The 27,405-nt window shown below is 38.2% G+C and overlaps 1 long non-coding RNA gene across 2 annotated transcripts in view; it reads right to left on the bottom strand.

The window, feature by feature from the left end:
- The window catches only part of LOC113533795 (uncharacterized), a 42,460-nt gene extending 15,312 nt beyond the window's left edge, over positions 1-27,148 (bottom strand). The window contains exons 1-2 of one of the 2 annotated variants that reach the window (XR_004579097.2): positions 26,822-27,148; positions 10,707-10,782 (exon numbers count right to left, since the gene is read on the bottom strand). This is a non-coding gene — a long non-coding RNA (uncharacterized LOC113533795). Of the gene's footprint in view, positions 1-10,706; positions 10,783-21,698; positions 22,519-26,821 lie in introns of those variants that run through there. The other variant, XR_004579098.2, reaches the window with a different exon arrangement.
- Between the last annotated feature and the right edge of the window lie 257 nt (positions 27,149-27,405).

The following is a 27,405-nucleotide window of genomic DNA, read 5'->3' as shown; positions in this document are numbered from 1 at the left end:
ATAGTGCTCGGCGGCATTGAGACAGCCCCAGTGATACTGTTAGTTCAGGGCTGCGGTCGGCCGGCTGCGTGAGAAAGAGCCGGCATTGTGTCCAAGCGGCAGAATGGACGGAGGGAGGCTTGAGAGGTGAAAGGCAAAGAAAGAGAGAACGGTGCGTTTGTCTATCTGTCAGCTTGAAGGGAAGGGGGGCCAGGGGCAACACACGGGGGGTTGGAGGGAAATGAGGGTGGGAAGGTTTGCCCCATGGCACTGGATTTGGGGGAAAAAATGAAAAGCAAAGAGAGGCTGGAGAGATAAAGATTGTGCTATAAATATTATTGAAGCAGCCCAGCATGGAGCTAAAGAGGCATGGAGGCGGGGGGCACAAAAGGGAAACCAAAAATCCAAAATTAAGGTGGTGAAGCTTGCATTTGAGCAGGCTATTTAAATATATATCATATCTTTCCATAGTTAGTATGCATAAGGAACAGTACACCTGCATGCAATACAGGGATCATGCAAGCAGGAGAAGGAAAGAAAGAAAACAGGGAGGGGAATCAGCTGATGCAGTGGGCTCATGGTGGAAATGAGGCAAATAAGGTCTGACTACCACAAGATTCACATCACCTCGCACCATTTCCCTGTCCTTGAATCTTGGGATGGAGCTTGGAACGAGAAAGAAAACTGGAGGGAAAGGGAAGGAAGAAGCAGGAAAGGACTGACGCTGCCATGGATGATGGTCCTTGTGCAGCCTCTAGGCACAAGGACCATCAGATAGAGTTAGAATATTTTAAAATGTGAGCTTTCACTCATGGGCTAAAGGTTTCTGAGAGGGTACACAGAGCAATACATACTATGCAGATAGTTTTATTACCAGTGCATGAAAACTGCCATGGTTACTCATTTCTTTGGGCTATGTGCTCATCATGTCAATGTCATCAACCTCTGAAAAAATGTCCTTGCAAAGTGGACTATCAAAGTAACACTGTGAGCTTTACAACAGCAGTATTAAACCGTGTGATTTTACTGAGCTACAAAGTCTTTCTCTGATCGAACAGTAATGTGGTAAACACTCAAGTGAGAAGAGACAGGTTCGTTTAATATTCTCTATAGTGACAAGTTGGAAGCACACACACACACACACACACACACACACACACCAACCAGTTCAACCTGCTTTTTATGAGCTTTTTATGCACTACTTTGTTTGTTTCCTTTCTGGTTAACACTCAGCATCTGTTCCCATGGCAACCCAACCTCCTTTTCTGCCTCTGATTGACATGAAGCTGAAGCCACGCCCCCAGTTTCAGCACAACCCACAGCACTTCTTCACCCTTATGTTACAGAGCTCATTCCGCATACTAACACTATCATTATTACTGCTGTTACATATTTTCCAGTGACTCTGTGAGACTTTAGTTTTTCTGTCATAGGATTAGGATTTAATATAAGGACCTTAAACGTAAGCTTTATATCTCTGCTGAAATCACAGAAACAAGAAGTGTGAATGTCCAACCCTGTCAAACCAAAAGCCCTACAGCAGGTGTGCAGCAGCAAAGCCCAGCAGTGGTCGTCGCTGCTAATAGGCCGCGTTATTGGGACAAGATGTTTGATGTAGATGCTGGAGATCAGAGCAGGGCAGGCGGTGGCTCATGCTCTCCGAACTCGCCGCTGGAGCCCACCAGGGAGCTGTTCGGCTCTCCACATCTCCTCAGCGCTGCCATTTCATCTCGGCGGACCCTCTCGCCTCTCTCAGGCCCACATGAATAAGTAATGAGGTGCACAGACTCGGCCCGGAGCTTTGAAGCTGTGAGTGGAGCTGGATGAAGCAGGACTCGATGATCCGGGAGCTCTCTGGTCAGGGGGGGATAATGTATCTCAGTGGCCAGTGGGCTGTTCCATTGTCCCAGTGGAGGGGATTACACCGGGGCGAAAGGGACCCGACAATGTGACACTCCTGTGAGGGAGGGTTAGCAAGCTTCCCTGCCAATGAGGGGGGCGGTTAACTTCTCACCAACTCAATTAGCTAAGTTGGGCAGGAGTAAAGAGCCCTAAGCAAGAGAAAGGGGAAATGGGTAATATGGGCAATGGGTAAGGACGACTGAGAGAGATGGGGAGAGAGAGAGAGAGAGAGAGAGAGAGAGAGAGAGTAACAGACTTAGGGGTTTAACATAGGATTAGAGGAGGGACGTGATGATGAAAGAATGAGAAAGAAAGCAGGCCTAAATAGATAAGATGGACAGGAAAAGATGTGAAAGCGAAAGTAGATGGACTAAAATCATACAATTCAGGACTGGCCTGATGACCTTAAATGGCTTTTACTACATGTCTATACACAATATTACAAACCTAGATGTTTATTCAAAAATGGGAGTTAATACCTTATCAAACAAGACAAAGAAATATATCAAAGTTTATAGATGTTTCACCACCTACACAAGCTTAGCATCTGCATGTCCTTTCAGAGAGAAAGCAGACCAATATTTAAAAGCCAGACATTCCTATACATATTACGAGTATATAGTAGTGATTTACATTAAGGACGTGACATTAAGTTTTGGAAGACTTTACAATAAACATGAATTTTAGAATCCTTTGCAGAAACCATGATGTGTAAAAGTAGTTATTTGTTTTGTTATATAGTACTGAGGTGCATGAATATGACATGTTTGCATTACGGACGTGACATGTCTGAATCAGACCACACGGCTGTGTAGTGAAAAAGGAATTAGGGATTAAGAATAAACTACGAATAACAAAAGAAATCTGTAACAATTCACATGACTCAGTTCATGTTATGAAGGTAAAGGTTAGGGTCAGATGTGGGTTAGCATCTGCACTTCATCGTAGGACTTTCAGTCATATGAAATCAAATGAAATCCAACCACTTCACCATTACTCATTTAAACTTGTAAAAATGCTTCGTGAGATCAGGTTCCTCCAACCTTGACAGTGAAAATTGAAGCAGTGCAGTATGGCTGGGTGAAACATGACGTTTTATTTGTGAGTTCCCCTCAAGTTTGATGGTTAAATGCTCCTTCAGTCAGAGTGGTTAAATGCAGACATTTTTTTTTAAAAATGAGGAGCAGGTCTCCTAGTGAAGTCAGAGATAATGGATTGCAGTCTAAGAACCCCATTTTGGGCTGCATGACATGGACAAATATAACATACTGAGATTACATTGCTACACACAGCAATTGAAATATGTCTTTCATTGAACTAATAATGTGTCACAATTAAAGAATGTCTTGCATTTGTTTGATGACATTTTTGATCATACAAAATAAAAATTAAATACTATTTAGGAGTCAGAAATATGTTAAAGATAAGTGCTGCTTTAGGAAAATAATCCACGGCAGGGTGGTGTGACATGGCCCGCCGTAAAGGGGGGGATTATTTTTATACAACAGCAATGTCCAAGGTGTGTTATTCCTCTTACACCACAGTAACTTGTCAGAGATTACGATTTTTAATTTATTAATGAATGACATTTTTAACCATTTATAGTTAAATTTAATGTTGTGGAACACCCACAAAACAATTTTCTGTTCTTGCTTATGTTATAGCAAATATATACAGTTGTTTCTTCACCCAACTCTCTTTTTCCTCTCTCTTGAAGTTTATAAGACAAAAAAAAGCCATGTTGTCATGTTACTGAGAAACCAAAATGTGCCATAGATATAGATATGATAATGCATTAGAACTAGTGCAATAATATAAACCTGTCATTTATGGTACAGCCAGAACTATTGTCAAAGCCGCTGTTGTAGAAAATTAATCCACAGCTTCTGATTCAAGAATTCAACTGTGCTGTGGTATAAGACAAATAATATTGATATCATGATATTTTATGTCACATACACTTTTCTGAGATATGCTAGGTATCTCTAGGATTTTTTTTTTTTAACAAATTGAAACTCTGACTGGATGCATCAGATTATATATAGAAATTTTACCCTCAACCTTTAAACTTGTAAAATATTATCATTTTATACTGACTGTACTATTTTCTCTCCTTTGAGTCTGAAATATTTTTTGTAGCATAAGGTTTTTAGAGCAAACCTACTTTTTCAGGCAGTTTCTTAGCAAGCCTTTATGTCGTGATACATTTCATATGTTGTAGAAATCTTCGTATCATGACATTTTTCACCCCTGAAACACTGTATTGTGCAGCTATTTTAATGCAGCACATACCGTAGCTCTGTAATAGGACAGTCTTTGTAGGAACGCTCACACAGGCAGCAGTATGGACGACTTATTACAGGCCTCAGTGGGACTTCCCTACTCCCACCTCCCTCAGTGCTCAGCTTCCCAACACGCACTGCTCTCGTATTGATTCTGCGAGTGAGCGCGAGCTCTGCTACCATCTCCACCACACTGCCCACTACTCGCGTCCTCTCCGACCCCATCATCGCACTCATCAAGGTTAAAGAACTCTCCAGAAAAAGAGAGGAGAATGTTATCTGACTTCATGAAAGTGACTGCCTGAGGGCCCTACTGGGAGAGAGGCATCCTCCATGCGCCATCTCGCTCCGACCACCAGCGCCCTCCCACTCAAACCCACAAAAAAAAAAAAAAAATCAGTGTTGAGGAAGTATAACATTTTGCTTAGGGTAGGGACCCCTTGCAGCTGCATGAACAGGAGCTCTGTAATTACTTAACATGGACTCTGAACATCAGTATCTCGACCTTGGAATTTACATTTTCAGTTTCGGTTCAAAGTGGAGCTGAAGGTTGAGGATGTACTTCATGCTTATGATTATCTTGCAATGGTTAAGGAATGGAAAACATATATATAAACTTTACTGCCCACAGCTGTACCTTTAGATGCATAACACGCATCTAAAGCCTTGCCGTAAGATTCTCCGAGCCTTAATCGAAGTCTATGTGATCTATTACGAGACCTCTGTATCTAACAAAGGGCTATTCTGGGCCTGAGGAACCACTCTCTAGCCCCACACCAAATTAACAGGCCGTGAGCTTTCCCTCATTGTGCTGGGTAATTGCCACAATGCATCTTCTCGCCCAGCTAATTAAGTGAGTCTCCCCCTTTGTCTCGCTGCACTCCAGGAGCCTTTGAACAGGAGAAAGAAAGCAGAGAGGAAGACGGCTGGTGCGCTGGTGCTTGTTTACCAAAAGAATGAGACTTACTATGGGACAAATGTCCCATAAAATGGTGTAAACTGGACGAGGTGGGTGGGTAGGGGTGGTGTGGACGGAGTTATACACAGTGCCGGAGTGTGTATGACCTGCTTTAACAAGATGGCACCCATTATTGTGAAGGGAATGTTAGGTTTGTGTTCCCTAATGGACTGTGAGGTCGTAAAAACATGTATTCGGCTAGACGCGTTCCTCGTAATCTTTATAATTATAAAAATAATAAAGTATGCAATCACAGCACACACTACCCATATTAGCAAAACAAAGAATGCCACCTGAGTGTGTTTAACACATCCATAAAATGTTATCAAATGTTATAAAATGATCAATACTTTTGCTGCACACACTATAACCATAATATGATGAAAATAAAGCAATGATTTGTATCACTATCATGCATATATATCATATACAGATATTTCTTTAACTACTTGTCTTTAGACTTTTCTACAGGAAGCAGAAAGCCTCGGTTGTTTTATACTTGCCTTTTATTATACTCCAAAGCTACTATAGACAAAGCAGAGGTCTCATCTAAATTCCTGTCGGTGCAGGAGTTGCTAGGAGAGTTGCTATGTGCTCTTGCCGTCCCCTCTCCTCGCCATTGTCTAAAGTAGCTGTCTTTCACGCTTCAGTCAAAGCAGGCACTCTAAACTCTGCTGCACTTCAGTCTTAGTGGAGACATACGTAATTCTGCAGAGCCCTACACACACACACACACACACACACTCACACACACAGGCCTCATAGTCAAGTTCCTTCCAAGGCCTTGACAGTCCAGCGACTTCACAGCCAAGCCATCTAGTCTTCAATGCAACAAAGCTAAGGGGATTTGGCTGTGTGCATTCAAAGCAAATGCATGCAAAACTAATTTTTATTTTCTGAGCAAAATGCACAAATTATGAAATGTTGTATTTGAGAACATTTTTGTTTTACTATTTATTGCTGATATTGCATTTGAGTCATGCAATAATTTCATTTGTAATAGCAAAGACTATAATGAAAATATTTTTTCAATATACTTTTCATTACAGCCTCCTCAGTATAATACCTATAAGAAGCTGCTACATATTTATTTAAAAAATTTGCAAGGCTAGATGGCAGGCATCAGACTGTGTGTGTGTGTGTGTGTGTGTGTGTGTGTATGTGTGTGTGTCCCACTCATACCAAATGCTTGTTAATTTGCAAAATCTAGAACTGGAATAGAACTAGACAATGGCCTCAATGTGATCAAAATTAGTGTCAGGGTCGTTTCTTGCCCCCTCCCTGTCTCGGTCTGGAGGTGGCTGTGTGCACACATGTCTGTCTGCACACACCGAATAAATGAGCTGTGTGTCCGCATTGTGCGCACACAAGCCCAGTGTATATATTAGCGCTGTGACTTGACCCTGACGGGCCTGGGCCACTGTTTGGGCCCGTTTGCCGGGTCGTGGGAAAAAGGGGAGACCTCTTTTCACAGCCGCTGCGGCTGTTGCATTCGGCCAATGAAGAAGCGGAGCCTGTCGCCCCCCTCCCTGCTGCCCCCATTCACGCTGCAGCCTGCTGCCTTTTCACAGCGCTTCCCTCGTCCTCCCCCTCCTCCCTCACTCCTTGGCCCCCCACCCACCCCTTCCATCTTCAGAAATACACCTCGCTATTGAAGCAGCGCGTTGCATGGCGCTGTCAGAGAGGCCTGCCTGGGCCATTCTCTTCCTGAGAAAATCAACTGCCTCTTCAGTCACTGGAGATGTTTTTCAGCCTAAAATGGCTAGCTGTTTCCGAGGAAAATAGGTTTTTGTCCTACCCTTTAACGAATAAAAGACATTATTTAAACCTTTATCTTAAGCAAGAAAGGAGAAATATGCAGGCTTTAATTTATGTCAGCGTTCGCTCACTCCGCATGCGGCAGCCACTCGCCAGCTTTGCCTTTCAGCCAATCAGCGTATTCATTTAAAAAGATTTATTTGCTTTCAAGCTGTACAATGCAACAGCTATACTTTAAATCAACTTACAGAGAAAGCCATGCACAGGCATCTAAGCTATAAATATCTTGGGATTTTTGCCTTGCTATTTTTAGGCAAACTAAATTTTTGGTGCAGAGAAACTCCTAGAAATAATTAAATATGACCACACTGTAATCAGGTTCTTCTTCTTCTTCTTCTAGTGGTAGTAGAATTTGTAGAGCCAAGTGAAATTCTCTTAACAGGATGATTTTTCTATGTAATTCTCTCGTCCTAACATGTTAACTAAGGCGTGATGTACAAAATGAGGACATGAACTACAAGATAAAGCACCTCTTCTCACAACAAGACCCACAAGAATCTACAATATGCCACACGACACTGCTCTCAATGTCATTTTACACTGAACATTTAATTCCTGATACATGACTAGAGCTAGAGCATTACACATAATGAGGCACAATTTATTGCACTTACATCCAGCAACTGTACTTTTGTACAGACAGCATTTCAAAAACACTCAATTTTATAGATTCTCCTTTTCATATAGAATTTGTTTAGCTATGCAGCCTCTTGTCTCTCACTTTAATTGCTTCAAAAATGCTGCTTTTGATTGATCTGTGTACTCTCTGCGTTCGATTTGGTGAGCTAATATGAAGCAGGCAGCTCAGATGTGTGAGGCAGAAGTAGGGAGAGAAGAGGCTGAGGCTGAAAGGTAGTTAGATGCTATAGAGTGGGGGGAGATAGCCACAGGCAACTGAGTCCCCTCTGATCCTCTCTCTCTGATTCCTCAATTCAATTCTTCCTCTGGGCAAAGCTGGGCTAGAACTAGGCCAATGTCACAGACTGTTTCTCTGTCCTAAAAGTGAAAAAAAGAGATTTCTTTCTCTCCATGATGGAAAGCCATCTTTTCATGATAGGTCTCGCTCTGAGCTGAAGCCTGCTGTGTGCTGAAGTTTGTGCTCTTCTACCCTCAGCTTTCACTTTTGCAGTGACTAATGCGTTAGAATATTGTAGGTGATCAATGGATCTGTACTGCTAACGTTCTCCTCCATTTCTTCAAGAAATAGGATGAAGAAGGAGAATTCCTGTCGCGATCTGACAAATGTGACAGAATTAGGATGTCTGGCCATTTTACAAGAGCCTTGTCAGCCACACTGGAAAATGGATCACAACACATTCTTCCATTACAAAAGTGGATCAATACTACAGCAATGTCTCAATATGTACTTTGAATGGCGAAATGTAGCCTACCAAAAAGTACACTATTATATTGTATGTAGTATCAAATATCACAATAGTACTGTATAAGAAGGCAGTGTCTTGGACCTTTAAGGAAGGGGTTCTCAACCAAAAATAAATTCCACAGACCCTCTCAACTCTATACTTATCAGCACAATAGCAGTATTGAATTATTAGGCTAATTATTTAGGTGCATACCCTAAATATTAATACACGAAAATATTTTGGCTATTTATTGGAGTTTCAATTCATGTGACCAGTGAAATGCTACTAACTAACTAACTAACTACCCTAACTAGTGTAAGTCACACTGGATAAAATGCTGTAAATGTAAATGTAATGTAAAATGAACTATAAAAAAATATATAATAACTTGGATACTGGTGGGTTGTGATTTCCATCACTGTAACAAAATTAAATCACAGCTCTGCTTTGCAGACCCCTGAATGTCCCCAGACCCCAGTTTGAGAACCATTGCTTTCGAGGAATCAGTGAGATTCCCAAAAGTGGGAAACACATAACATCACATTAGGACTTCATAATGACTTGAGCATGCTTTCATCAAAGCCCTGCATTAGTGACACTGGGGTATTGGAACCATATGGCTTTTTTAATTTTATTTTTTTCAAACTACAGTGGTGGGATTTACTTGGCTGAGGCTGTGACATACTTTGCCAGTGCAGCAATAAAAACAATAGACAATGAAGTCATATCATTACTACGTGCTTTGGTTTGAAAGCTGAAAATAAAGCAAAAAAATAAATAATGATGTATTTCATTTGTTAATGGGTACATCCAAAACACCACAACAAGATTTTTAAACTGCATCTAGAGATGTATTAGCTATTTAAAAAAAACTGCAAAATGTGAAACCGCTGTAAGACCACTCTAGTTCAAAGGTAAAATGCTAGTGCAAAAGGAAAGAGAGAGTAAAAGAGTAAGTCTGAGATTTTTATGTGCTGGCAGAAGAAGACGGAAAAAGGTACTCATTTCTTTTTCAATCTGTGTTTCACAATGCATGTGTGCCTGGAGAATTGCAGCTAAAGTTCAGACTAGGTGCCTGCCCCCTTCTTGCAAAAAAAAAAAAAAAAACAGTAGAGTTGTGGGGGAGTGAAAAAGGAGGGAAAAATGTGCCATTGAACTCTGACTTGAGATTGTGAGGCAAAAGAAGAGAGCGAGTCTGGAGTGGCTTGGAGGGAGAGAGCTTCAGGATGAAGTGGAGGAGATGGAGGGAGGGAGGGAAGATGGGCAAGAGGAATGGAGAGAGGGAGGCAAGGGAATTAGGAAGGTGAGGGACTAAGCCACCCTTACAGCCTTTCCACATGAGCAAACCTTATAAACACCCCATGCAATATCGTAAAGGGATAGGGGGATGGACAAAAGAATTAAAATATAGATTACAGAAATGGCCTCCACACTGGCTTATCTGCCAACAGCGAGGAAACTAACAAATTGGATCAGGGCATAATGTGGCAAAGCGTAGAAGTGAGTAAGGAAGAAAAGGGAGAGTAAATGCTTGTCACTGCAACCCCAGGTGATATACTTCATCTCATAGTCATAAAATGTAGAGCTTTTACTACTAACTCATCTACTACTACTACCTCATGTCATTAGAACAGGCCAGACTAACTACAGATAACTACAGAAGTCTCATAAGAATCATGAAATCTTGTAAGAATTCTCATAAGAATCTCCTAAGAATTATCCAGTTTAGTACAGTTTAGGCTTGCAGTGTGTATTCACACTGATCTCTCAATTCACCAGCATACTGTATGTGAATGCAAGCAGAACAGGCAGTTCCTAAATCGTAACCTGAGCATGAGAATGAGTGCAAATCTTGACTTGAAAGTCATGACAGATTTGCAGCGTGTGACAGAAATGACAAGCAGCCTATGGGTCTAGTGCAGGAGTGCGCCATGTCTCTTTATGGATGAGCACAAACAGAAGCCGTGAAATAAACGTAGCAGCCGCCGCCATGAAGAATTTCACTCTGACTCGAGTCATGTGACTTTCCCCAGCCTTACAGTTTGCCACCAATGAGCGAGGGCAAATGCTGTTGCCATAGTAATCCCCTGTATGTTTGCTATCCTGCACCGAGCTTTTTTTTTTTTTTTTTTTTTTCGTCAGAGAGGACAGCTGCTTTCTCACATCATTTAAAATGCTGTACTTCAGATAAAACAAATCTACTTCTAAATCTCCCGAGCATGAACTGTTATGGTGCCGTTAGCACCAGGTATACAGTTTGGTGAGATTCTTATTTCTATCTGTTTCTACTTTGTTAATGTGCATTGTTATTTTTGTATGGAGTTCTGTGCATAACTGAAGTCAGAGTGGAACTCAAGGTCACATTGCCAGATATATTAAAGCCCCAGGGCCTGCAATACTCACCTAAACTCTGTACTCTTGCATCTGCTTTGTGTTTTCGGCCCTGACTTTCAGCATCTCAGGCCGCGCTCCACATCTCCTGCACAAAACAAAACAGAGGTATTTGTTCCTGAATACATATAGCTCCAAAAGTATGCATGTTTTTACAGTCATACAAAAAAAAAAAAATCATAAATTTCGAGCCACTTAAACTAGTACAGATTATGTTCCAAGAACTATGAAGCAATTTTATAAAAGGCTTGCATTATTGCTCACTGAGTCTAATTATCTATTTATTAAACCATTATATATTTGTCATACCTACTGCAACAAGGTCAAGTAAACCTTTGCAATTAGGCAGTGAATCACTAATGCCCAGTCTGCAGCTGTCTCACACACACACACACACACACACACACACACACACACACACACACACACACACACACACACTGCAAATGGCATTATGGCTTTGGATTCTATTGTAAAAATAAATTCACATCAATTCACATAAACCAGAGCAATTATATGACACAGATAAATTATATATATATATATATATATATATATATATATATATATATATATATATATATATATATATATCTGTGTGTGTGTGTGGTATTAAACTCAATGAGTTTTAATAAAATCAGGATTTCTGATGTAACAACAAATCTTATATAACCACTGAGAGAAAAACAAAACATTTGAAATAAATATATTTGAAGTCTCTTAGACTACAACACACATTATTACAGAAATAAACAAGAAAAGAAAAGAAAAGGGAAGAAAAGGTGAACACAAAGCAACAAAGAAACCTCAAGTTCTCACTTTATAAAGCTCAAATTTGTAACAGAAAAGGTGCAGCATTTGCATTCACAACTTTTGTGTGTCTAATCAACCTTTTCAGACCATTCTGAGACATTTAAAACTGATTTAACCTGTCAGGAAAAAAAGAAAATAAAAAAATGAACCAGTACTCTCTCATAAGGCTAAACCCAGCTCTTTATCCAGCGGCAGCAGTAAGGAGAAGGTTGTTTAAGACAGAACTGAAGTAAAATAACGTTTTCTTTTCCTTATTAACATTTAACAGCCTGCTGGTGTAGGACACAGGTAGGTTAAACAACACAAATATGTTCTGGTGGATTAAACGGACAGTTTAACCGCTATTTTGCGTTTTAAATTGCGGTTATAATTTTTTAATACTTGAAAAAGAAGGTAAAAATGAGTCTAGTGCCAAGCTAACCGACAAGCCCCTGCTATTTAGCCTGACGGAAGTCTGAACCACGCTGACTCGAGCCTATAATGGGTAACGTGAAATAGCTGGTCGGTTAAAAAAAAGGTTAGAAAAAAACTTTTGTTGTCTTTTGTGTTAAACTCCACCTTTAGCTGATTAAAAGGTGTAGTTTATTGCGGCTCTAGCTCAGTCTCGGCGCTGTAATAACGCACACGGCGGCTTTTCCTTCCTGTTTCATTTGATGGATCAGAGGCGGTTGCTAAGCTACCACACTCCGGATTCACGAGCTCAGACGGGAAATGAGTGACATTTGCTTTCTGAAGCACAAAAAAAAGAGAGAAAAATGAAAACTGAATGATAATGAGGGAGGAAAGTCCATTTCACCGCGTCAGTTCAAACTCGAATGAAGGATAACAGGCCAAAATAGTTAGCTTGTTTAAAAAATATGTCGAGGTACACCATCGTGAAATTCATTTAGTTACACTGAGTAAAGTGTGTGTTAGAGGTGTGACAGGAATATAGGCTACTGTGGTCAAACAATCTGAAATAGTTTAGTTCTAACCTTGGTTTACCACAGTGTAATCATAATCTTTAATATATCAGTATAATGATGAACCTTGAGATGTCTGATTTATTAAATCAGTGGTAAATAATCATACAGTAACCTATATGATAGCTTACTGCTAGGAAAGTGCCCACAAAACAGTAGTACCACATTTAAATAATATCATTTAAAATATCATATTTAATGGCTATAGTCCTAAATGAAATATGAACATGAAACTTATTTTACACTGAGAAACCGTGGAGTCCTCCAGGTTTATTTGAGATATGTTACAAGCCTTTTAAAATAAAGTAGCCAAAAAATATTCACATCATATCAATGGAACAATACATTTTTTTTTTACACTTTTAGTTTGTTATTGTGTTTTTTGCATGTTTTCTTTGCATTAAGTGACTGGACTTAATCTATAAATTGTACGACTAGTATTATAATCTTGTGTTCATTATTCTTATAATAAGTCTTGTGCATACAAAGCAGGCAAAGGCTAGTGAAGGCCATGTTACTGCAATGTCATTAACTACACCTAAATACACAGACTTGATGCTGCCTCTTCCAGGTCATGGTAATGTTTTACCATTACCATTACCATTGAATTGCACAGTTGTAAAGTCTGTATACCTATTATAGCAAGTGCATGTTAAAAATGAAGAGATGTTTTAATAGCATATGGATAACTGCAAACTAACCTTCCGTCACGAAATGCTGCATAATTTAACTTCACATTCAGATAGCGAATCCGTATAGGATTAGTGTAAGTAAGGTACTGACTACCTTACCTACAGCTACTTACAAATAATGTTTCTTAAAAAAAAAAAAAAAACTCAACAAAAATATCAGAATGTCATTTTCCTCTGGTGACAGCTGTATTTGCTGAATTCTGACAAGCCTTTACTCAGAGAACATTTTAACAGCATGTAGCACAAATGCAGCTTTGTTAGCCATCCTCTTACAGCAGGCCACACACCGGGAACGTATAACACTCAGGCTACATCATTTAACAATGAACAGAATCAGATGCACAATTTGTATGATAATAGTTGTTTTTTTAAAGCACTTGCACTTGTATATCGTAACAACAGCCACATATAAAGACAGCGTTTCCATAAACGGATCCTCTTGAATTAAGGTTCTCATTCTCCAACCTGCACACATGTGTTTTGCCCTTCTTTTTCTCCTAATATATTTTTAATCTGCAGCAAAATTGAAATTCAGAGTTGGTTACATATAACCGAGATTAGTCATGGGTGTAGACAATGGTAGCGCTGCATATGCCAGGTGCTAAGACAAGACTCCATCTGCCGGCTCCCACTGCAGGCCCAGACACATATTAATGTGGGAAAACGTCTGGGACACCCCTCATTCAGACAGGCAGGCCTCAGACTGGACGTCCATCTCTGGGGCATATTTACATCAGTCATTACGGGCATGACATATGCATAATATCTGTATAATATGTCATTTTATTGTTTAGTCTCAGTGAGAAGGCTGAAAGCAGGTCTTTAATGACATTAAGCCTAAAGCACTTCACTTTGAACTTGAATGTGTTTTTGCACATCTTATAATCCAATACATCACTATGTTTTATATTTTCATTGTAGCATTGTTGTCATAGGAGGTTCGTACACACCATATAAAAGCAACACAATTTGTAATGTAGGTCATGTATTTGGAAATCTTACTGCAACAAAGCTAGTATTTCACACTCAAATAATATAACTGCTCTAGACAACATGGTGGCCAAGTAACCTACTATGTTTTTTCTCACTCATATCAATTCCGCTTTCTGACAAGTTTAAAATGTCTTTGTTCATACAGAATAGTTGGTGGATTAAAACAAAACACAAACCATGTATACTGATGATAAATTGTGGATCTCTTTCAAAGCTCATAATGACAACAAAATAGTGTTCAAGGTCATGGACAAATGCAATGTCACTGCAATCTTAAAACATCTGATTGTCTTTTACACAATGGCTTCCCTCAGTGCAGGATCTACTCTGATCTATGTGATCCATGTAAGCAGCATGCCATACTCCAAATGAAAGAGCAAGTACAGTAATGCTATAAAAGGCCATGTCTGTCCTGACAGATAGAGCTGAGGAAGATCTTTAGATACCCAAAATTTCATTTACATTACAATTAGAAAATGTGATGGTAGTACAGAAATACCCAGAGATGCAAAACTGTAATTTTGCTGCAATCCTAGTGCACTAACATTAATTGTCATACTGAGTTGAGTGGTGTAAATTCTTACTCATGTGAAAGTGTGTTGGTTAGTATAGGTACAGTGCATTACAGTGGATAACCTTGCATTTCTTACATCCAATGACATGCACACATACTGCAGTTCTTTATAGTATACTGAAGCATTTTAAAATCTAACACGCACACACTGCATGCAACCTTGTATATCACTACATAGAAAAATATCCAGTGTTAAAACTTATAGTATTTCATTAACAGCTATTACGTTCATGTTGTCACAGAGGCCAACAATGTTGAATCTGATAGAACTGCTGACTGCAAAATAAGCAGTTCTTCATATATAATGTTAATTCATCAGTCCTTTCTAACATACTACAGAATTTCAAAAGCTTACTGTGTTTCATTTAATACCTCACTGTCATCAGGCTTATATAGGTCTATATTATTTCACTTGTCACACTTTTTGTGGTCCAAAATAACCCACAAGAAGCAATAACAACAACAACAGCATATTAAAGTAGAACTCCAGCACACAGGGCACACGACACAACCACACACACACACACACACACACACACACACACACACGTTGGGTTTGACTTATGCTTTTCCATAATCTCTATATGGACGCACATACGAGCCAGACCACGTGACCCAGAAGCGGACCAATCGTCTAAAAGAACTCGCTTAACCCTTTTGTCATCGTCTAAAATCCACATGAGCATGGTCTATGGTGGAATGTGTGCCACACACCCTGCAGAACAGGACTGTACTTCTTCATCACCCAAATGTCTTACTCATATTATACCAAGAATATATCTGCAGGGTTGCCAGATTGTCTGTATCCAACCCAATTAAGGTGTAAAACCAGTCTCATATGAGTGTAATTCATTCAATTCATCGGCAATCAACCACTGTACGTCCAAATTAAAGTATATCGAGTCTCTGGTCCATGTGATGAAAAAAATACCCAAACAGGTAGGAAATAGATCAATCTGGCAACACGGATCTTCAAGCGCAACCATCCACTGCGAATGCCGAGCTTCTAACACGGGGGCTATAGGAGGCAGCCACCTGCATTTACGCACCATGCAATACAAAAACCACATTTCCCTCATATGGATCGCCTCAGATGATGACTCAGACACGGGGGAGAAGTGAACCGAGTGTCCCGGTGTCTCCTACCGTCTGCTCCGCGATGCTGCTTCAGCGAGCAGCGCCGTTTCTCCCGTGCACATCCCCGGAGCTCAGCGCCTCGCTCTCCGCTTTCCTTCCCCCTTCTTTTCCTCCCGATTCCAAGAGCATCCTAATCGTCGATTCGGCCCGAAGTGGTGGGAATTAGTTTCTACATTCGGTTCTCTAGCTTTATGATATCGCATAAAACTCATACAGCTAGATAACCAAAGAGAAAAACTAATCCATGGCTCTTAAAGGCACCGCCGCGTGCCGGATATGCAGCTTCTGTTGTGGTCACATGGAGCTGTCGCGTTCGTTCGCGTGCAGCGCCGACACACACACACACACACACACACACCGCGCGCGCGCTCGCGCACAGCATATGCGCACATGGGTATAAAATAAAATGCTCTTCACAAAGCCTTTAGCCTACATTATACACCCACCAGTGATACACTTACACACTGCTTTCACACGTTTTATGTTAAACGCTGACCTTAATGCAGTACACCAGGTGTGTGTGTGTGTGTGTGTGTGTGTGTGTGTGAGGCTTTCTCCGGTACAGTAGGCCTTGAAACGTTTTACATCCTATTCGCAACTAAATTAAACGTGTCCCTGAAGAGCTTCATAATTTATCTCCCTAATAAAGGGCTTCAGACCTTCGGATTACAAATCTGACTATACATTCTGAGTTCTTGTATATGCTGGCATTCTGTTAAACCAAAAGATGAATTTTATTACAGACAAAACGTAGATAAAGTGTGAATGTGAGAGATGTGGTGTGTAACTGCAGTGTGTAAACTCCTAACAGTAAATATTCCCATTCACAACCAACCAATGAACTGCTGGGAATTTACTCATTTGGCTCGAGTCAAAGCTTTTCTCTAACGATTACAACAATGCAGGCTATAATCCATAACTAACACTATAACTGCAACACACACTCACAAGCAGCTTTCTTGCTAAGACCACAAAACTGTCAACACAATTCACAACGAATTAGCCAACAACACATATGGGCTAAATACAGACACACCTCAATCCTATTCATAAAGCTTTAAATGCAAATACCAGTCATAACGCATAACCTGCAAAATAAATCCTTTCAGGCACAACATTTAAAAAAAAAAAAAGAAAAAGAAGAAGAAGTCTTTGGGTGCCTTTTAAATTTTAAAGCTAAGGCATAAAAATAAACACGACTGCCTCTTTGGTCAAACATTTAGTGATAAACCTACTATATTATAGCTAATGCTTACTAGAATAGCCTTAATAATAATAATAATAATAATAATAATAATAATAATAATTACTTACGACTTCTTGCATACTGTTTTATTCCTTCTTTTCCACGTGTGTGTTACTCCACATGTCCAGATGGAAGCTAGAGAAGCTCTAGAGAAGTTACACAATTCTACAGACCCACGATTCGTTTCCGACAAAAGGAAAAAAAAATCGAGCTACGTCTCAGATCGCGTGCTTTCATACTAAACATGGTGTAAAAATAAAAAGTCACCAGAATGAGAGAGTAAAACAGCCCCCGATATCAGCACTCTAACACTCTGTGGGCTCCTGATCAGCCTGTTTATCAGCGAAATGCCCGGGTTTAGACCACAGCCTCTGTCTTCCTGTCTCTACAGTATTTTTTTTGCTTTTGTTTTCTCCATCAGGGTATAACACAGACCGGGCTTTGAGCATCTTTAGGCAGTTTGGAGAAGGACGACGTGAAGGGAGAGCGACGCGAGCTGGAACTGCCATCACCGGGGGGCAGGACTGGGCCACTGGGGGTCAACACGCTGTGATGTCATCACCATTTCTCCATGCTTATTGATAACACATGGCTGAGCAAACTCAAAAACCCAGCAGCCTGGTACCAAGCATTCAAAACTCACACTATATCCTTTTCTGGGTTTCTTTTTTTTTTCTTCTTCTTCTTTTAATTCAACGAGTTAATTCTGTATTTGATAAGCACGATTTAAAAAAATCCAGCATCCAGCATATGTATGCTATATAATTACCCATGGGGTCAATGTTATGCTTTTAACAATAATTTCAGCAAAGACTTCTTCAGATGTGGGGCTGAATTTGTACATTATACCTACCAAAACCACTGAAATATTTAGAATAGCTTATAATCATAACCTATAAGCTATAGGATGGTCTGAGTATATTCTAAATGCTCCTAATTATGATTATGTAAGATAATAACGATGCTTCTGCTATTAAACTTAAACACATAAATTCAAAATGAGGACCCAGAAAGTTCAGGTTTGCACTACAGCTACACTCTATTGTTATACAGCCTACTATAGATTTACTTTTTTGTAAAAGAAGTTGTTTTGTGTAAAGCTGCAGATGTATTACTATGACTATAGTGTAGTGTGTAGTCTATTATGGTGTAGTGTAATGTGGTCAAGTCTGTAGTGTAGTCTGCATGATGTGTATGATATGACATGATGTGACCCTGTGTGTGCTGTACAGGCCAATGACAGAGAGAGAGAGAGAGAGAGAGAGAGAGAGAGAAAATGCTTTCATTCATTAAATCTCCGGTAAAATATAAAATGCTGTGAATATTAAATCTTAATTGTTCATTAAGTGCAGATTCTTTGAGGATGTCGGTATGCTGTCGGTTAGATTCAGTCGCCTGCTTTTGAGTGAGGAGATTTACTGAGTAGAAGGATAAACAGTGCCTAAAAATATGCCGATGAGAGTCTGTAACTGGTATAAAAAAAATTATACATAAATAAATCATGCAATTTTAAATAAAACTAGGCGGGAGGCCACTGGACTGTGTACAATAGCACCACATTCATTATATAAATTCTCGTCTAATGTCTGAAATTATTATTATTATTACAACAATAATAATAATTATTGTTGTTGTTGTTGTTGTTTTTGTTGTTGTTATAATAATAATAATAATAATAATAATAATAATAAAAGGTAAAACAATTAATCAACTCCTGGCCTTTAGAAGAATTAAACACTCGGCGTTTTACTCGCCTATTTTATTTCATATTTGTGTTTTTGATGTATTTCCAGTAATTTATTAATTTATTTCATAGGCCTATTGTAGTTCGTAGACTGTACATGTACATGAGGAGCCTCAATAACCTTAATACAAACAAAATATAACAAAATATAAACTATGAGGCAAATAAATTTATTCCTGCATAATGTAGAATGAACAGTATGAGAAAATCTCTCTCTCTCTCTCTCTCTCTCTCTCACACACACACACACACACACACACACACACACACACCTTTCCGCAAGATTTGCAGCATCCTTTCCTTACGTCACGTCCTACTGCAAATGATATAACAGTATGACAAAATGGCTCAGCTACTTCAGAAATGCACACATGTATATCTGCACTCATATTAAAAACTGACATTCTCAGAGAAATCTCTACTCTTTTATTATATAATAGTTAAAGGCTGATTATACGCCTAGAAGTTTTCGCGATGGCATTTCAACATTTGCAGCTACCTAGAAATAACTGAGCTTCAGACTGTATCCCCGGTCACGTGATCTCTCTCTCTCTCTCTCTCTCTCTCTCTCTCCCTCTCTCTCTCTCTCTCTCTCTCTCTCTGTAGTTATGTTCATTAGGACGGTAAGGTGCGGAGCGCACGCGCCCCTGTCCGTGGTGCTGAAATCATTTCCGCTCACTTTTATTTTCAGTCTTCTTGATTTCACGATAAAGTCACTACGAGTATTGTCTTTACTGTATCCGAATTCTCCAGAAATTATACGAAATTATATCTTCTTCATGGATTCTTAAAAAAATAGCTTTTTAAATGAAAAATGTTATACTAAAATTCTCTAGCAGTGGGAAACCAAATGGTTTAGTGCAAAATTGAAATTCACACTGAACATTTCATTTCTTTCTACAGCATGTGTGTAAACAAAACATAGCAAAAAACAATAACTAGCAATGAAATTATTAAATGAATGAAATGAGTGTGTCTTTGAGTCCAGCTAGTGTAACACTTAAAATAGTTTTCTGAAGGCGTAATAATAATAATAATAATAAAAATAATAATAATAATAATAATAATACCTTGTATCCTTATAATGCTAACTGTATTTGAAAAAAAAAGAAATAGCAATAAAATCAAAATATATTTTAATATATCAGTTTAGACTTTAAATGGCATTATTTTATATATACCATAACAATTCATTAAAACGCCATCTAATCTCTCACACACTCACACAAGCAGAAATTTTCAAATGATCATAGCAGAAATGTGAATCATATGCTATAAGAGCTGTAAGATATTGCAGCCCAGAAGCAGCTACTTCTCTTGTTTAGTGGCCTTCTAACAAGTTATAGATATTCACCAGGTGTACAGTTTATTAAGCATTAAAATTTTATTAGGATGTGAATAAGGAAGTGAATTAATTAATAATCAGTACAAAAAATAACAATGAGATCAGGAAGTTTTACACACACACACACACACACATCTTAATTTCACTTCCAGTCAATTACATTTTCTTTACATTTACACACATCTAAAAGTGTATCCCAAAAGACAACACTGAACAGTAATAAGAGTGTATAAATGTATAGAAATCTGACTCCAGTGTACCAAAGGGTTTCTGTGCTCTACCTGTCCTGTTTTAAGAAACGATCAAATAAGACTTTTTGTGTCCTCCCCATTGTTACTCCCCCCAAAAAAGACTGATTAATGAATTTCACACCGTATTTCACTGAATTTCTTTCCCACAAACAAGTGATCGAGAAGGGAAAAAACCATGTAGGCCCAAAAGAAAGAAGTCAACATCAAGTTCAACAGCGTGCAGGCGCTCATTAACATGACAATGGCGTCTGAGAGCACACAAAGTCTTGCTGAACAACAGACTCGGGCGTCAATGCGCTCCGGGACATTTTCCCAGGCTCCTGCAACAATCGCACAACTGTTTGCTTTTTCTAGAGGAGCGGGGATTACCTCCACAGCCCTATGGCTCAATATTTCATCTCTGAGCACCCGTGGAGATGAAATCATGAGGACAATTTCGTTAAAATGCGCCACATTAACTCTGAGCAAAAGCAGCTACTAAAATCCTGAGTATAAATGGATGACCAGCAGAGACTTTTTTTTTTTTTTTTGCAAATATTAAATAAATGTTGATATAAGGTACAGGCTATGACAGAGAACAGCTGTGCAACTTTTAAATAGCTAAAAACAATGACTTTATCTGTATCTTGCAAGAAGAGACAGCTGATACTGTTCAAGATTATTATACAACACAATACTCACAGCCACTCCAATAACACTGAACTAATCCACATTGGCATTAGGTGTTCGCTGGTGTTTCTACAGCCCTTTAAGAAACGACTAAAATGTGTTTAAAATAGTACTCTCTTCTGTTTTCTGCACTGACCTCAGTTCATGGGCTTGAGGGCAGGTTTGGCAGTGTTTCCTTTAGCAGCCTACAGCATGCTAATGTGGGTGCAGAAACTCAAACAACCCCAGCATTGTCAACTGATGACTATTGTTCATCTGACACAGACTATATGCAATGGAGAGAGCAGTAACATAAAAAAGTAGCATGGCGTGTCTGATTGAGCAGACTATAGACATGCAGTCACGTGCATTAATGAAGTATCGACCCATAGAGTTGTTTTTTTTTTTTTTTTTTTTTTTCTGGAGTTCATGAAACTACCAAACAACTTTTAACCCATTTCCAGCCCGACAGCTGGGGCTTATTTACAGCATGAAGCAACAGTCAGGTAGTTAACACGCACTGAAACACACTGTCCTCTTTAATGACAGGTACACTTTTAGCTAGGCAAAGAATCATGTTAATACTTTAAATGACTTACTGCTCACATCTTTTCACCTCACTGCTGCTTTGCTCTGAGTCACACACCAGACGAGTCGAGAAAGATTATCCTTTGATACAGATGAGCTGTCCGATATTGAGTAAAAGTGTACTCAGGGCAGGATTAGAGCACGAAACAAGCGCCACATCTTTAACTGAACCCTCAGGTTTGTGATATAAAGCGCAGGGATGAGTTACGTTGCCTCGGAAACGCGCGCTCTCAGTTCCGCATCCACAAGGCGCGCGCCCAGAAACCGTTGCTATGTTGCACGTTCTCAATACGTCAAACCACGGAGCGAGGGAAGCTCTGATTGGCTGGCTGTCTCCGCTCAGTCGTACGTACGTGTGCGTCTTGACGTCACTGAGCTTAGCGTGCTGTTTCACGTTATAATTTCACACGAATCAGAATTTTTTTTTTATTCTTTGGTTTGCCCATGTTTTGTATTTGCTTGGCTTGTTGTTTTAGAGAGCTTTAAAAGAAATAATTTCTAAATAAATCAATACTAAATACAATATCTATTCAATGTCATTGTGCATATTTCATTGGAATTTCACTGATGCATTAATTGCAGTTTATTCTCAGATGTCAAAACTGTCTCGTCTTCTAAGGTCCAAATTATTCTTTCAAAGCTCACATAGAAAGCTGTAGTAAGTAATGATATTAAACAGTCATAATCTCTAAGATAATGATTAGATCGGTCGTCTTTTTCACTGGTTGTTACAGAACAGGCAGCTGATGTCCCAGATTCTGAACGAAAGTGAACGAAATTTCTAATTTTAGCTATTGTTTCTGAATAAAAACAAAATGGGAAACGAACCCACTGTTCCTTTTGATGCAAAAAAATCAAGCAATGTAAAAAAAAAAAAAATCAATAGAATAGTGATTATTATTATTATTATTATTATTATTATTATTATCATTATTATTATTATTATTATTATTATTATTATTATTATTATTATTTGTAGTAGTAGTAGTAGGAGTAGTAGTAGTATGAATAAAACATATAGTCAGGTTTTTAGGTACTACATTGTATCTAATAAACTGGAACTGAACTATATTATTATTATTATTATTATTATTATTATTATTATTATTATTATTATTATTAATTATTCTCTAAAAATGACTCATTTAACGGTTCGTTTATTTGAAGTCGTTGCTCTTTTGACAGCTGTGTCTTGTTAATTTTCTGTTATCTTTTTTTGCCAAATTGCCAAAAATTGTTCTCCTTCTTAATTCTTTAAATATCTCATTTAATTTTAGAAAAACAAGTTAGAATATGCTTCTAGTTAGTTGATGAGTATACGAGGATTAAATGTAAGTGAAATAGCTTTAATCGTTGATATCATTATTATTATTATTATTATTATTATTATTAAAAACATTTTTATAAACCAACAGAGGCCAGTCATAAAAACCCGAGTCTTAATGATAGGGTCATGTCTCGCGAGCTCCAGGAAGCAGCTGATGGGTTTGGGGAGATTTGATGGGTTGGGAAGTGAATGGAGGATCCTGTGTGATTCCTTTAAGAGAGGAGGAGAGAGGTGTGTTTAGTTAAATTACAGCATACCCCCGTGTGTTTGTGTTTCATTGCATGCTGCATATGCTGTAAATTGCGTGTTTTTATTGCACAACAGTGAAGTGCTATTGTTCTGTGGTTCTTCTGAGACTGCACAGAAAAATGCCCAGTGTTGAATTTACACTTTATACACGAACATCTGGAATTCAACCCTGAAGGCGTTTAACTCTGTTCAAGATTTCAGTGAGCTCCATTTTCTTACTACTGATATTTTCATCCCACTGTATTTTTAAAATTAATTTCATTTCATCCACTTTTTACTCTTACATATTGGTGATAACAGGCTTTGCAGGCTTTAACAGTAGGCTATGTACTCTACAGCCCGGGTGTAAGCGGACCCAAGTGTCGGATGGATGGATGGATGGATGGATGGATGGATGGTGTGGACACAGAAACAGACACAGCGACACTCATCGGCGAAAAGGCGTCATAACAACCTTCCCACTCCACTGTCCTGATCGCAAAGCTGTTATAATCAGGAAGACCTGCAGAACATTTTAACTGTAGGATGAGTTTTTTCACGTTTAGGTCCCACAATATAGACAAGCAGATTATTTTTGATGATACCATTCAAGCAATCAATTAAAATCCATCAAAAAGTATAAAAAATACTCCTAAAATATTGCACATCATATAGCTTGTGCATATTAATCAGATATAAGATAAGCAATTTATAAGCCTTTAAATTACAACATGAGGGAAAACAATATGTTCACCACAATATGACACACGAATGTTTCCTCACAGGTTAAGCTTAAACCAGCAGAGAGTAAAACCGACCTATCTGGCAACCCCGTGAATCATGTCTGCAGGAATCTTCCTATTTGTTAATTCTTCTGTTTTGGGGGATCTGGTGCAGATGTGGACCAGTTTTTAAATAAATAAAGATGATAAGTTGGTCAGAGTATTGATATGAATGTTTGACATGAAACACGAAAATGAAATGAATCGAGTTATTTAACAGAAATAAAAAATAAAAATAAAAAAATGAATAAATAAACAAATAAATCTGATACACATTGCTTATTTGGGAACTCTGGAAATAAAACAAGAATAACCTAAAATAAACAAATAAATAGTTTCCTACCAGAAGCAAATAAATAAATAAATAAATAAAAATAAAAAAAAAAAAGAATAAAAATAGCGCACACTATGAAAAATGTGTTTTAAAAGATTCACATATTTAAAGTTGAAATGTAATAATGTTATAAGAATATATAATGTTATAAGCCACTTTCAGTTTGCCAGTTAGAAATCAGGTTAAAAGATAGGTCCTTATAATATAATGCAATATCAGGTCATGTAGTTTAATAAGTTAGAGGCATACACACGCAGTATTTGTAACACTAATAACAGTTCACATGCCATTGCCATAATAGGCCTAATAGCTATTATTACAGAAATAGTCTATAATGACGCTATAACAGAGCCTTTAATGGAGCCTATATACAGGAGCCTATAATTCCGTTGATTATGGACTGTATCATGTAGTGAATATTGCCATAGTGAAATGATGGCACGTGCTTTATTGGAAGCATATGCAAGAAAATGGCGTGTCTTTACCTACGTATTGTCACAAACGAAGAGCTGCTAAGACCTCCAACCATTAAAAGTATCATCCATTGCTATCTTACATGCTTACATTACTATCCTCTTGCCAGTTGGTCAGAAACCTGGTCTTGCAGGACGTCAGTTTTCTTTACCAGCTGCCACATTTATAAGAACATCACCCACATTTCACATGAAGACGTTGCAATGCACCCAAACAGGACACATGTATCCCATCACGTGACCAGCTGATCTTAACTATTTGCACTAATATCATTTCTTTTTAGTGCAGCAGTGAGATCTGTTTGTTTTCCTGTATGCACATAATCCATGAAATGTGTCCAGATCTGAACATTTCAGCCGCACAGAAAGACTGCATTGTGACTGCACATATCTACACTACATCCAATATAACGTCGCATTTTTCTTCTAAATCTTAATAATCACACAAACCCACAGTGCTGCATTAAAGCTTACACACAAGCTGAGAACAACTGAATGCTGTAAGAGTTAATCTCTAAATCCAGCTCTGTGCTATTAACGGATCAGCATCACTTTAATAAATGAAATTTCCACTAATAGCCTTACTGAAATGATTTTTAAGGAAACATTCATATATAATATTCATAACATTTATATATATATGGGTGTGTATATATATATATATACACACACACACACACACACACACACACACACACACACACATATATATATATATATATATATATATATATATATATATATATATATATATATATATATATATATGTATATATATAGCCTACACAACAAGTTTTAATATAACCCTGCATATTTTTCTGTTTGTGTAGCTTAGGTAGTACATAATCTGATTATTCTGTTTATTCACCCATAACACATCACCTGTTTATAAAAAAAAAATCTAGTTGATACAAATAATAATAATAATAATAATAATAATAACAATAAAAACATTCAGCCTTCTCTATAATTAAATTAAGCAATAATAATAATAGATTTCTTATACAAGTGAACTTGTCCTCCTGCATTTCTGACAGGCTGCTGTTTGCATAAGGTCATGAAATCAAATATCAAAATAGAGCAGAACCTAAATATTTTCAGTTTTTCCTTGGAGATATCAGCAAATATGGCCAGAATTAGCACCAACACACCAACATCCTTAAAGCAGCAGGCAGTGTGCAACAGGTGAATCCAAAGATGTAGCAGATTTTTAAATCCCATCAATATTTCAAGAGTCACTGAGATACTGAGTCGTTTGTTGTTTATAACAATTGCATTTTTTAAGAGTATATCAACAGCTCATAGTGACTGAAACTTTCTTACACTCTTTGGTTCTGTTTTTGAAAATGAGCCTGTCTTCAGTTACAGATCTGCTCACTCTGCTGTTGAGCATCAGCATGCAGTCAGGATCAAATGATCAGTAAACACTGAGGACTGGCCATCCATCTGCTGTCCTTCCTCTCTCTCACATGAAAACAGAGAATTTTTTTTTTCTTTAGAATTCTCAATAAACCACATCCTTCATCCGAATTTGCTTTTTTTTTTCCAATTTGCTTCTTAGTTATTAAGATTTTATTGGATATGACTAATTCAGATTAACTATGTAACCTCATATTTTCCAGCACTTAAAATTGTGCTTTTTTGGATAGTTGGAGAACTGAAATGAAGGAAATGACAGACATTTGCAATGGACCTATAAACAAACAAACAAACAAACAAACAAACAAACAAATAAATAAATAAATACCTATTTTTTCATTTGCAGTAACTCAGTTAGTCTTGAAATATTTATAATTCCAATTTGAATATTTTTTTCTTTCTTTCTTTCTTTCTCTTTCTTTAATATAAGCCTAACGCCTGTAGAAGACACTGATTGGTAATATTCAATAACAGCAAGGAAGAAAATCGAAGCTCGTGGTAAACAGCTCATTAGCAGTAGCTATTTGCTGAGCAGAGAGGAGTGTAGGTTGAGCTGTGGGTAGAAACTCACCGTCAGGGCGCTTTCAGCATCAGCGCGCTGTAGCTCCGGGAGAAAAGACGCGCACTGAGCTTTAATTGGCGCTGGGCAGCATGCTATGGAAATGAGCACTCACATCAAGTCTTAAAGACTTATCCCGAATAAAAGAGGAGACGGGGGGCAAATAAATTCCATCTCTTTACCCCTGAAGCTCCTCTCGGTCAAGTTCAAGCGCATAGCTCCAGTCGTTTAGTGCCAGGGTTGCCAGATTGGGAGAGTTTCAACCCGACTGCGCTATTTGCGCTCTTTCCACGCAGGTACATCTGTAATGTTATTCAGCTTTACTTTGAAACTGTTCAATCAAACATTTTAAATCCCCATTTCCACAATCACTGTTTTTTTTTTTTTTTTTTTAGGTTATCTCTATTTATAACCTTGGAATGTCATTACTTAAACCCTGTAATATTTTAAATATGTATTAGCTATAAATAAAGAAACTAAGGATCATATTGCAAATGTGGCTCTAGTTTTTTTTTTTTTTTTTTTTTTTAAACGTGCATGATTCATGAAAATAATCTGATCAACACTTTTAGGTATCACGAATGAACTTCTGATTC

The sequence above is a fragment of the Pangasianodon hypophthalmus genome, chromosome 11 (assembly GCF_027358585.1).
Source record: "Pangasianodon hypophthalmus isolate fPanHyp1 chromosome 11, fPanHyp1.pri, whole genome shotgun sequence".
NCBI classification, from domain to species: domain Eukaryota; kingdom Metazoa; phylum Chordata; class Actinopteri; order Siluriformes; family Pangasiidae; genus Pangasianodon; species Pangasianodon hypophthalmus.
Note: the sequence above shows the minus strand (reverse complement) of the source record. Positions and strands in the feature narration are given on the sequence as shown.